We start from the raw sequence: 12374 nt of genomic DNA, 5'->3' as shown, positions 1-12374 counted from the left end.
AATAAAACATTAGTTGAAGATCAGAATTGAAATGGCTGGGGATAAAATGAAGGAATTAGAAATCTTTAAAGCAAAAATTGAAAAGAAGATTTGTGGAATTAATCCTACCTATGATTTTCTTTTCCCATTTATTAGTGACATGAGAAATACACAGAAACTTTATTTACCAACTACTAAGTGTGAGTTAGGACTCTAGACATTTTATGTATGTTTTCACAACATATAGCAAGATTACATCACCATTTTATAGATGAAAATTCAGAGGCTTACAAACACTAATAATTATCTTCAAGCCATTCATACAGGAGACTGAACCACCACCCTGTCTCTCTAAATCTTAAAATATTTAAGTATTCTGATATTTTAATCTGGATCAGGTATAAATTCTGGGGTTCTACGGTCAAATAAACATCAAAGGTCTAAGCAAGCATACTGTACTGTCTTCAAGTGCATTTTAATATTAGGTAGTAATACATTTTCAAAGAAGAGAATCCAAGTTTCTGAAACACATAAATGTTTCTGATGTAAATGTAACATACATTTCAGAATGAGTTCTGACTTTTGGTTTAATAGCACCTTGATATCTACTATAGCTGTATTTGACAAAACTGGGAATCATAATGAATCATACACATAAGACAGCATCTATTCTCTTGCTAATGATTATATAACTCCTGTTGCTGTCAGTAGTAATTTTGAAGTCATACATTTTCAATGAAAAATCTTTGTGTTACAAGTTTTTATGCAGTACTTGACATGATTTCAGGTTTGACAATAGTAATCTTACTATTTTTTACTTTAAGTTATATCTTTTTGTTAGTTTCATGGCCAGAAGTTAAACTAGAGTGGCAGGATGACTATATTTTATATATTAAAATATTCTTAACAATATCATTTTTGTTCCAGTGTTAACTTTTCATTGACTTTTTTTTCATTTTCCTTCTATTGAACAACTCAAACTTTTGAATCTAACTCAAAAGTTAGCTTTACAGTAGTCTTTTTTTTTAGACAAAGAAAGAGAATTAAAAAGTTAGATTATAAAGATCCAATATATTCCAATACTAATGAATTTTTTTTCATAGATATTTAATCATTTTTAACTCATCCAACAAATATATATTGTTTCCTTGTTGTTTCCTTTTTTACCAAAATTGATTTTTAATAAAGCCTACATTCTTCAAGCGCACCTGGGTGGCTCAATTGGTTAGGCATCTGACTCTTGGTTTAGGCTCAGGTCCTGATCTCAAGGTTTGTGAGTTCAAGCCGTTGACAGTGTGGAGCCTATGTGGAATTCTCTCTCTCTTCTCTTTGCCCATCCCCTGCTTTTGCTCTCTCTCAAAATGAATAAATAAACTTAAAACAAAAAAGAGTACATTTTTCAGAAAAAATTTTAGGAATCAGGGAATAAAACATCCGTTCCAAAACATGGAAACCTCTGGATTTTTGTCAGAAAAGTTGTTGGCTAAATCACAGCGCCTTTATTATGCAAATAGGGCTCATTTTTCTGCTAATGATATTGCATCATTTCCCCCACTTAAAAGACATGGAGAATATACATTCATTTAGAGAGGACTGGAGACTTTGAAGAGAGATAAAAATGAAATCAATGTATTTTGTAAGAACTATACAAGGTAGAATGTTAGGCATTACATATTTTTTAATCATACAATATAACATCCTGAAATGTAGGCATGTAGAATTTTTATTTTACAAATGACAAACAAAAGTTGCAATGAGCATCTGAGAAAACCAGCTGGATTAGTGTCAGGGCTCAAGGTCCAAAACTCGTGCCCAACCCAACTCATTCAGAAGCACTTGATTTTTTGTGCAGTAAGTAAATATCATGGCAGAAATGTTCTTTTGGGGAAAAAGAAATAAAATAAAATAAAATAAACTGTTTTGATTGCAGGTAGTAGAATATTCCTGCTTTTTACAGACTGGGTGAGTGAATCTCTCCTGTAAGATCAGGATCTGTCAGTCAGCTCTGCTTGAGCACAAGCTTAACGGGCCATAAATGCCAGAGCAGGATAAAGAGAGTAAGCGGGAGAACTGCTATTGACAGTCTAACAAGCTCTGATAATCGATTTATGTAGAAAGTCCAATTAGATCCGGCTGACCAGAACTCCAGTGACACCAGGCTAAAGTCCAGTTGTGAGCAGCAATTGTTGTCAGGATACCCGTTGGCCAACGGATCAAATATTTAAACCCCCTTTAGTTTAGTTCCCATAATAAAGATACTACCGTTACTCTTCTCCACACATTAAAATCCAAGCCCATGGAGAAAGGCATAATAAAGACTTGACTGCCAAAAATAATCACACAATTTTGCATACGCGTAAAAATAACAGAGCATATTATTTTTTCTTCATCAAATATTTCCAAACACATTTAAGTCTTACACCCATTTCCTATGGAAAAGGCCTAAAAATCATCAAAGAGCATTTTCCCATGGTGTTCATTTTTTGTTTTGTCACTAGAATTATCTCTTCATCAATTATTTTAAAAAATGATTCAGCACAGTGGTTAAAAATTGTTGTCTTCACTAACTTTGAATTGAACCTATTTAAGTAAAATTACTTTTTTTTGTTTCTTTTTACTATTTTGGATATGCCACTTTTATATACATTCCTAATAAAATTCTATGTCATAAATTCCAAAGTTAATATATACGAAATGAACATAAGAACCAAGCAACCACAGACTCAATTTGATTCTGTTTTTTGACCTGTTACCATCACTGGTAGCTGAGTCCCTACATCATGAAGAATGTTATTTTGCTCCACCTTCCAAACAGGCTCAGAATAATGTTCATCTTAATTAGACTTACAATAGACTAAAGTTCAGTAATATTCATATAGTGAATTTCTAGTGGGCTTGGCCAGCCACAAATCTAACATTAATTGAATTTGGATGAGTTCCCGTATGTGCTCTTATGCTATGATGTTCTTAATAGCAGAAGTAGTGAAACCACCAGAAAGTAAGTTTGCCCAGCTGGTATAAAATTATACCTCAGTTTCTTGTCTCGGCTCAGTTCACATTCTAGTGCGCAGGATTTGACACTGTAGTCTTTACTTTGGTCTGTCTGGTTTATATTTTCTTTAAATAGTTAAAAGAACAACTAAGCATGATTACTTGGGCTCTCATGGGGCAATCATTGTATTTTAGAGCATAAAATCACTTTGTTTAAAGATTTGCTCTTCTGGAGCACCTGGGTGGCTCAGTTGGTTGAGCGTCCGACTTCCGCGTAGGTCATGATCTCACGGTTTAAGGTTTTGACCCCACAATGGGCTCTGTGCTTATAGCTAGCTCAGAGCCTGGAGCCTGTCTTCAGATTCGGTCTCTCCCTCTCTCTCTGTCCCTCCCCCAATCTCACTGTCTGTCTGTCTGTCTCTCTCAAAAAATAAACAAAACATAAAAAAATTAAAGATTTGTTCTTATTTAAATTGAAAATGGGCTATTCATTTGTTCACAGTAACCACTATAGTGCTTGGGCCAAGGTTTATGTTTAAATTAATGAAAAAGATGTCTAAGAAAAATATGCCATACATAGATGTGTATCTATTTATTTCAGCCCCAAAAGGTGTAAAGGACATTGAGAATAGAGCACATCGTCTTTGAAACTTTTCTTCCACAGCAGCACATAGGGATTGATATGGAATAAACTCTCAATTATTTGTTGAAGGAATAAACAACTTAATAATTAAATTAATAAATGATATTCACAGTGTACAAAAGATCACAAATATTTCAGACAACTACATAGTGTGAAAAAATTACTTCGTGTAGGAAAATGCCATATCAAACTGTCATGTACAACTTAGTTTGATAATTTTCTTCTTCTCTAGAATCTCATTTGCAAAACAGGTTTCGAATACAGTAAAATATTATCCTGATGGTCCTCTTAAAATGTTTTGAAGTCTAAAACTTTTGATCCATTCAAAAATTCACCATGAAGGATTTGAAGTTGTCTAGGAATAGTATTTGTACAAAGATAAAATATGAAATAGTTGATCTGTGCACATAAGCATGGGAGACCACTTTAGAAGAAGAAACTTCATGAACTCTGTGAACCTTTTAATCAAATCAATTCTGTGATACCTTTTGCTTGATGAAGCAAAGGGGTCTATCTCCATGTGTTTTTAAAAATTTCACAAAGACTAATGGAAAAAAAAAAAGACACTGTTCTCTTCATGACCAGATGAGGTTTGGCTCCTTCTTGAGAAAAGCTTACTTAATTCATTCTAATGGATGAGAAGTAACAGTAAGCCTATCGACTCTACATTGTAGGCTGCACAAAAAAGGGAGCTGGCAGGGGAGTGTTCTCTCCCAAAGGAACTTGGTGAGTCATGATCTCTTTCCAGACTAGTGTGAATAACTGCAAACGGTGGGTTATTCTCCTGTGGACTGTGAATATTAACCTTTGAGTGGCTTTCAAATTCCCAGAGAAATAGCCCCTGGATCTCCAGCATACATTAAAACCTAGAGAGAGCTAAAAAAAATAATAATAATAAAATACCAGAATGTACAAAAAGCAAGAGAAAATGAATGCATTGCTAAAGAAAGAGAGTTAAAAAAAATAACAATACACACCAAATATTTCATTTAACTTTTTCCCCAATATCCCTTCATGCCAATTTTACTGATAATTAGTATAATTTAGGCATAGATTATGTTTGAACATTGTTCATGGTCATGGTATATGACATACAGTAGAAAGCCTTTCTATTAAGAATCACAAAACTTCCAAAAATTTTTTAAATAACTTATTTGACATGCTTGATCTCACCAAATAAATCATACCAATTTGATATTAGATATAACTGGAAAGGAAGAGTTCTGGCTAAGGAAACATTTTATAAAGGTTTTTGTTTTGTTTGTACTTACCTGATATGTCTATTCTAGACACAAACATTTTGTCTGCATTATAACCCATGAATTAGCTATAAAGCTGACTGTATTCATTTATTTGGATTTGATTGAGACAAACAACTGGTTAAGTAGAACAATAAATAAAATACTATTTATACATCCGTGTGGATATATAGAGAGAATTTATTAATTTACTATACTGGTAAATTAACCCCACAGCATGCAGCTTTGAGAATCCAGACAGAATGTGTTGTATGTCTTCATTGACTAACTGTAATGTAATTGTCAAGGTTGTGGAATAGAGATTTATATAAGTGAAAAAGTTGTGATGCAGTATTTCACACAGTCATGTTGTAACACACTGTCATTTCATTGATTAAAGCTGGTTTTGTCACAGAGTCAAACTGTGAACCAAACATTTGAATTCAGTGTAGCCATGTTAATAAAATCCATACAAAAACGAGGCAATAAAATCAACCGGAAGCCCAGAAACGTTGGGGTCACATGCAGCGGCTTAAACAGTCTGCCCTCCTGCCCAGCTGGGGAATTCCAACGTATCCTTCTGTCAATCTGCTCACATCCCAGCTGGACAGCTTGAGACACGAGCTGATGACTACACAAAGTGGCCTTTCTCTAGAGGAGGGCTAGACAGCTGGCAGAGTAGGTCACTGTGCCTTTGACATGAACTCAACAAGACCGTTCCTGTCTTCAAATTCCACCCATGTAACTTTGAACCAACTATTATAGTAAGATCGATTACAGAGTACTTCGTAGCAGCCAGGACAAGATAATAATAAACAATAAACTAAATAAAGTGCCCTTATGTTAATAAATCAGAATTCCTACTTAGGATTAATTTAAATCCTTAGGGGAAAAAAAGGAGAGAGTAATTTGCTTTGGTCTGTTTAAGATTCCTTCCTTCCTTCCTTCCTTTCTTCCTTGCTTCCTTCTTTCCTTCCTTCTATGGTTTTAGCAATTGCCTAACATTTCTGTGATTCTGTGATCATATAATAATTTATTTGAACCAAAGCATTCCATTCTTTGTCCAATCATTCCAACTTTCATTTTAAATGCGGAATTGCTCTAATACTGTTAGAATGAAACTTCCTCCAATTCTCTCAGGAAAGAAAATCTTTTGCTTTATGTGTACAGCTCTGCAACCTTGTGATTCTGAGCTCTCGTTCCCTGCCATCTTTGCTTTTTGCCTTGATGCAAAAATGGAAGCCAGATTTCAAATTCCTTTCATTTCAGGGAAATAATATAACTTTCAAGTAGGAAATTAGCTGAAACCAAATCTACACATGAACATAAATATGGTTATTACTTTTTCGCATTAAGAATATAATTTCTGGTTGCCATAGTTTGGTGTTTTACAATTTCTGTAGGATAGTGATTCCTAGACTTTGGGAATTTTGTAGTACCATTTAGAACAATGAGGAACCGAAGAGTCACATAAAGTTACATTTTTTTCTGGGTTCATATATTAAAAGCAAAAACAAAGGTGATTTATTTGTCACCAATATGTCATAAAAGAAATATCGAAGAAAATTAGAAGTAGCAATTTCAACATTAGTCACAATTTTTCAAGGCATAAAGATGTACGTTTTAAAAACACATTCTGTGTATCATTATCCTTGTTTCTCTGGCTTTGATGGAAACTTCATCATGGACTAGAACATCTCCTAAGACAGGAATTTGGGAACCACAGTCTTGGCTCTCATAGAGTCCGTCTATAGATATTGAAGACTTCGTGCATTGAAGCCATAAACATATACATTACCAGGCATCATTTATAGAATTTAATTATTAAACAGGAACTGTCTCTATATTCTGTGTCATAATTGTAACTTTTGAAAGATTAAGCAAGCACTGCTTAATAGTTTTTACTTTTTCTGTTGCTTAACATATGACTCCATCCTCTAATTTTTGGGGAATGTGACTTTGCATGATATTATGTCTAAGAAGATTAATATAAATTTAACAAAATTGCTCAGAGTTACTGCTTTTAATGATTCATTAGGTAAGTAAATCCAAGGAAGAAATAACTGTAGATTTGTAATTTACAGCAAGATCTAAAGCTAAAAGTGTTTACTTAGTGAAACTGCTTGATGAGGAGGACACATTGAGAAGATATGTCCAGTGCTTGCTTCGGCAGCACATATACTAAAATTGGAGAAGATATGTCCAGACCTTAACCTCTTTTATACCCTATGAACAACCACTTCTATTGTTTGCTTGCGGATACTTTCAGTGGTCTTTTGCAGATAAAAGCAGATTTTATGGTACATATTTTATACATTAACCTTTCTTACACACAACTAGAAACTATAGATCTTCTTATATGCCTATTTCCCCTTAATAAAAATATCTTAAAGATATTTCTATATCGTACATAGACAATGATTCCATTTTATCTCCTTTCAACCTGTAATCAAGAAGAACAAGCCTAGAGAGGTACAGCTTTTCTGAGCTCACACTAATGAAGACATCAATCTGAGGACATTTAGGATACCTTTGTTTTATAGCAAAGTGTTTACAAATTATTGCACTTATTTATTAGTCTAGGAGGGATGTTTTAAAAATAGTATGGTAGGAAGAGTTCCAATTCACATTTGTTCAAGGTGAAAAACAGTTACTCACTATATAGTTACTCGGTATTTCCCATAAGCCCCTATTAAATGTGTGCTGGAAGGAGTGACTAACAGCCCTGTAGATCTTACCAGTAATCATGAATGGGCACAGATTCTATTGAAAGAAATGGAAATAACTAAGACAAACTAATAGGTTCAAATGCTTTAAAATCCTAAGTGTTATTTTATTTAGACTAAGGATTTCACATTTACTCAGAACATATGCCTTATTTACAAATCCATTCCACATTTATAGCGATGTTTCATATAAGCAGTCCAGAAAAGACCAAAAAAAAAAAAAAAAGTAGACTCCTAGTTGGAATGATTATAGCTTGTTATTTAGGAGTTCAGACTATGTCTGCTGTAGCTTAGCTGTATTCCAGGAAAGTCACCCCCAAGCTGCAAAACATGGGGAAAAAGTATATTCCTGCTAAGCTCCAATTTCGGATTTGTGAAATGGGGAAACTATTTCATCATATTGCCACTCTCCAATGAGAAAGATATGTTTATCAAAAAAGCTGGAAAATTGTATACATACAAAATAAGCTCATGATGATGATGATGATGAACAGCTTCAAAGAGAGCATAAATATTCATAGTAATAGAGTTAAAACTGTAAATTATGTATGAGATTTAACTCCCTCTTTAAAATAGACATTTTTATAAATTGAACTTAAATTTCAATTCAATTAAACATCAATTCAATAAAAAAGTGAATTTCTGTCATATATTTTTAATCTGAGATATATGTTTTATTAAAGATTTAAGTGGTGATGTTTCTCAATACAAGAGAAAGTGTTAGTTTATAAAACATTAATTTTAATACTACTTCTGCTACTAACTTACAGGGGTGCTAAATTTTTATAAAGATATAAAAGAGTTTTAAAATAATAAGATACAGATTTATAAGTGTAATAATTCATTAAAATCATACATATTAGATATATGTGCTTGTGTGTGTGTGTGTGTGTGTCTTCAATCCTGAGATTGAAGACAGTATATAACAGAGAAGTTTGAATATACCAATGTGAGTTTTTTTAGATGTCTTGGAAGAGCCCCATGTATTTTAGATCCCAATTACACTATGCAATGGCTTTATGCTTGTAATTCTTAATGTGGTTTGAAGTTTCTTAAATGTATACTCAAGAGCATATGACAAAGTGTTTAGAGGTGTAGTTTACTTTTTATTCATAATTTTGTACCCATGGATTCAGGTATCAATCATACATATCCAAGAAAAATATTTGTTCCCTTCTATTATTTTGTATTTTGTAAAAACAAATTAATTATCATAATAGTATTGTTGTCTCTTACTCTGTCCCTCTTTCATTTGATCCATCTCATTATACAACCTCTGAATCTTACTTCAAACTCTTTTCTAAACTCCCTAGGTATAATTTTACCTTTTATTATAATTATAACATCCAGTTAATTTATCTTCATTTTAACTCATGATCTTGCTTTAATTAAATTTCACTGCTATTTGCATTTTCCTAAGACTTGCTTGGTATGACTTGGATTGCCATTTTTAAATAATTATGATTATTCAGACAATTATTATCTTCTATGAAAGTGGTGGCAGTTGACAATTATTGTTATAGGACTAGTCTGTTTTAGTAGGCAAGAGGGTTCCCTTCAGAAATGGCCTAAAGAGAATGGATAAAGAATGAGTGTAAAGGAAGCAACAGGATGGAAACATTGGAAATTTATGGCGAGATGTGGAAAATAAGCTTAGGAATTCCCTGAGCTTGGACTGATGGGTTAAAAAGGCATAAAGAATTAGAAAGCCACAGATGAAAACATCCAAGGTTAGGTAAATAAGATTAGGTTTTTAGGGCTGAACCACCCCCTAATTTAGTACAATAGCAGAAAGCTGCTTTCACAGGAGGGAAGGATCAAAATAGGTAAACAGGAAAACAGGACTTTAGACTGCAGCTAATTAGTAAAACAAAGGTGTTTTGTTGACCCTGAGGTAGCATGCTCTGTCTTTCTCATCCCCTGAACACTGGTGGAGCCTCATGTTTGCTGTAAACAACCTTCCACCCAGCACCAGAATCTTGTTTTGTATTGACCCAAATCCCTAACACCACATTTCTCCAAAACCCTCTTTTCCCCACGCCCATAAGTTAATGGTCACAGTTTCATTGTCTCTTTGTGCACACCCATCATGATTTTAACAAAAATGGAGACGGACCCATACTTGGGATCTTGTCTCCTCCCAGACATTAGCCTCTATCACGTGCATTTTCAATCCTGTGTCCCGCTCTCTTGCTGGACTACTTCAGACCCAGAGTCTGAAGCAGTGGGAGTATTTTATTCTGTGTCATACAGTTAGTAGGACTGAAAATTCAAATATATACTCTCTATTGAATTTTTGTACAGTGCCTTTAAGATGGGTTTACTCTAAGTTAACTTTTGATGGGTGTCTGATGAATTCAACATTTATCAGAGACTTTACTCCCATAATTATAAGAATGAAGCATCTTATCCATAGTATTTCCCCTAGAATTGATTAAGTGATTTGTATTGGGTCTAATCTGAATAATACTTGAATCAAGAGAATTCCATCATTTAAATTTCTACACTTAGTTCTTATCTCAGTGGAGATAGAGTTAGCCCAGTCTATGCTATTTCTTTCATTGATTAGAACTAAAAACTCTAAACTAAATATATACTCAAGCTACCAGAAGACTCTGCAAAGTGAATAATAGCAGGCAAATTAGGGTACGAAGACAAATCTTGATGAATGATAAGTATTACAGTGAGTATTCTGTGTTTCCTATATAGATCTCAGCTTTGACTTGAAGGTAGCTGAATCCCAAAATCCCATTTGTAGGCTCAGGAAGTAAAATCTCTGAGAGAAATGATCTCTTTCTAAGGAGAAGTCTGTAGGCAAAGGCTTCTGTGAAGTACAGAGCATAGGGGAGGGAGGAATTACTTGTTTTCCTCATAATCTCTCTCCCAGCACAGTCCAAGAAAACAATCCCTAGCATTAAAAATCTTACTGTTATTGTGTCAGGGATGATGGCAGTGCAGCCATGCTGACTCCTAATCCTGTCCTGCAAGAAAAACTAGAAAAAAAATATCATATTGTCTGAAGCATATAGGGGGAAATCCTTGTTGTTTCCATTTTTCTATTGCTCCTTCCCTCTGAAAGGGAAATCGGTTGCATGAATGTACACGATAGTGCAAGGGGCTAAAACCTTGAGCTGTATCAATTTTTCATCCCAAAGCACCAGGAATAGAGGCCTCTGTGATCTGGAGAGTCTGGAGAGGAAAGAGCAAGCAACCGGAAAATGGGATATGCTAAATCTGCACCTGAGCTGACCCAAGTCCCAGGCTTACCCCCGAGCTGCATGTGAAGTAAACAGGTCACTAGTAACATGTAGGCTGCTTTGAGAACTGGTCTATAATATAAACCACCACTCAAATCTGCCCAAAAGATCAATACCCTTGGCCATAAAACAAACTTTATTAAAAGAATGCATACAATGCACACCTGACAATAACAGAATTAAACTAGGATTAGTTATTCAAAGGTATCTAGAAAACCTAAACATTTAGAGATTAAACACTGTATCTCTAAAAAAAAAATCTATGGATAACAGAATAATCCTCAAAAAATATTAGAAAATATGTTTGACTAAAATAACATGAAAATAAAATACAATAAACCATTAAACAATATGGGGGTTAGAGCTACTGAGCCCTCTGTGCAGCTCAAAACCCACTTATCACTTTTGATTTTCCAAAAACATATTACTAATAGCCTACTGCTGACTGGAAGCCATACTAATGACATTAACAAGCAAGTAACACATATTTTGTATATTATATACTATATTCTTATAATAGAGTGAGCAAGAGAAAGTAAACGTAAGTAAGAAAATTATAGGGGACAGAAAATACATTTACAGTATGGTACTGTATTTATTGAAGAAAACCAGAGTGTAAGTGGATTCACACAGTCCAAACCTGTGTTGTTCAAGGATCAGTTGTATATCAAAACTTGTGGGACTTTGTGTTAAAAAGATGATAATATAAAAATGTATATCAGTAAATTCCCATATTAGAAATGAAAAAAGTTCTCAAATCAATGGTGTAAAATTTCATGTTAAGAAACTAATAAGAGTAAACTCAATTCAAATCAAGCATATATAGACATACATATTATATATAATATAATGCATTATATATAATTATATCATATATAATGTATTATATATAATTATATGTAAGATACATTATGTATAATTATAATATAGTATATATCAATATATAATATATATTAAGAGCAAAAATCAAGGAACTTGAACACAAACAAAAATAGAGAAAAAATCAATGTAATTATAAGTGCTTACATAGCAAGCCATAGCTTTTGACATCATAGAATAACAAAGCAAACAAAAAAACAGTAATCATGCAAGTGAATAAAGTGATTACAAGAGCTACCAAAAGAATAAAGTGGTTCTACTGCTTTAGGAGGCTATTGAGAAAGAACTCTCACTGATGGTCACTTTTAGGCTGACATACGCCGACTCTCACCACAGGGAGACTTCATGAAGGAGAAAGAGGTCAACTGCACAGGGGTTGGGGCAGAGAACATAGTGCCTACAATGTTCTGGAAGCTGGGGGAGATATTTGTACAAGAATACCAGGATTCAGGCACACTGAGTGATAAGAATCCTGGAACAAGCTATCAGAATCATGCATCCTCTTTTCTAGTCAAGAAATACTTCTTGGCTGCTACTTCTCATTCTAGGTACTGGGATTAGAGTAGTAATAAAAAGCACCGAGCCCCTTTTAGAGCTTATAAAATGTATGAGAAACACAATAAGCAAATAAATAATAAGTATATGATTTGTCCAATGGCTA

This window comes from Suricata suricatta, chromosome 6 (assembly GCF_006229205.1).
Source record: "Suricata suricatta isolate VVHF042 chromosome 6, meerkat_22Aug2017_6uvM2_HiC, whole genome shotgun sequence".
Lineage (NCBI taxonomy): Eukaryota > Metazoa > Chordata > Mammalia > Carnivora > Herpestidae > Suricata > Suricata suricatta.
This window is presented reverse-complemented; position numbering follows the sequence as displayed.